The sequence below is a fragment of the Corvus brachyrhynchos genome, unplaced genomic scaffold (genome assembly GCF_000691975.1).
Source record: "Corvus brachyrhynchos isolate BGI_N302 unplaced genomic scaffold, ASM69197v1 scaffold188, whole genome shotgun sequence".
NCBI lineage: Eukaryota > Metazoa > Chordata > Aves > Passeriformes > Corvidae > Corvus > Corvus brachyrhynchos.
In genome coordinates, this window is record NW_008239647.1 from 1,266,366 (window position 1) to 1,267,815 (window position 1,450).

Consider the following 1,450-nt stretch of genomic DNA (forward strand, 5'->3'; position numbering starts at 1 on the left):
CCTTGCTCTATTTTTCTGCTGGCTTCTGTCAGCCGGGTACATCAAGGTACTCAAGAACCTGTAAGTGGTCCATCACAGTTCAATGGCCCCTCTTATTTCTTACTATCAAGTCCCATAAGGTTCTAGTGACAGCCATTAAGTCTTTATGATATGTTATGGAAGCAACATAAAAGGAACATTTAGGAAGAGACTGAGTGAAGCAAATGAGGAGATTTCTATTCAGTATTCACCTCAAATGAGGGTCAACACAAGTAGGACACACAAGTGCACAAGCCAAATGTAAGTAATAATAAAGGGACTGTTTTACAGAAATAGAACATTCAACTTCTGGACAGTGCCTGGAGTCAGCTATACCTCAGACATACATGATTCTTGGCATACTAAACTAACCTACTAAACATACCCTGTATAAATTTGTAAATATAAGCAAATGCTCTTCTTAATTGCAAGAATGCAAATTTAGAGGCAAAATTTCTCAAATGGTCTGGTCCCATGGGTAAAATAACTAGTAACAAGAATATGAAGAACAGTAGTTCCTTATTCAGTGAAGTGCTGTTAGCAGGGGCAGGGTAAGGATTCTGAGCATGGTCTTGGCCAGCCTTTTGAAGCCTTCTACTGTCTACCTCACCATTCAGTCCTTCATCATCACACACCGTATTTCCAGTGTGGACCTCCCTTTTGGCATCAGCAATATTTTGTAACGATTCCAGACCTCAGGCAATGGAGACTCTTTAAGCACCACAAACAGAATTGCTTCTTAACTTGGTTACAACTTTTTCCACCAAAACACATTTTCCAGAAAATAACACTTTTTCACTGGCACCTCTATAACTATTTTTTAGTATTTTCCCTCTGGAGACATGCTGGTACTTTGAAAGCTTTTGGCAGAAGTCTGTCAAGTTGGCTGCCTGGCTAAAGGTGTGACTCTGATGGACTCAGAATCTGGCTAAGCTTCTTGGGTAATCAGCCAACTTCCTTGGCTTCCCCACTTATAGCTGAGCAGGTATTTTGGCTAGCCGGTGGAGTGGGTTGTTCCCATTTACTGGAAATTTGGCCACTGGTGTTTTGTCCTAAGTACAATGTTAGCAGCTGGGAATTTTACAGAAAGCAGAAGCTGGTATGGTCAGGCTTTTCCTTCCTGCCACCACTAGTCATCAGGAATATACAGCACTAAGTGATGCCCTTTTATAAGTTGTTGCATCCAAGTAGAAAGGTCTTGATATCACTTTTAATCAGAGTTTGTATTTCAACCCCTGTCTAATGTTGGTGGCAGAAGACTGCAGTGATTTCTGGTGTGGTCTAAACTATGACTTGTTTTCATTAGTTGATTCATTTTTTCCAAGAGTAGAAAAGAAGATAAAAGGCATTGCATGCCCTCCTCTTTCCTACTCATCTTGTGATCTATCAACATATATCAAAAAGTCTCCTGTCTTAGATCCTTGACATTAAG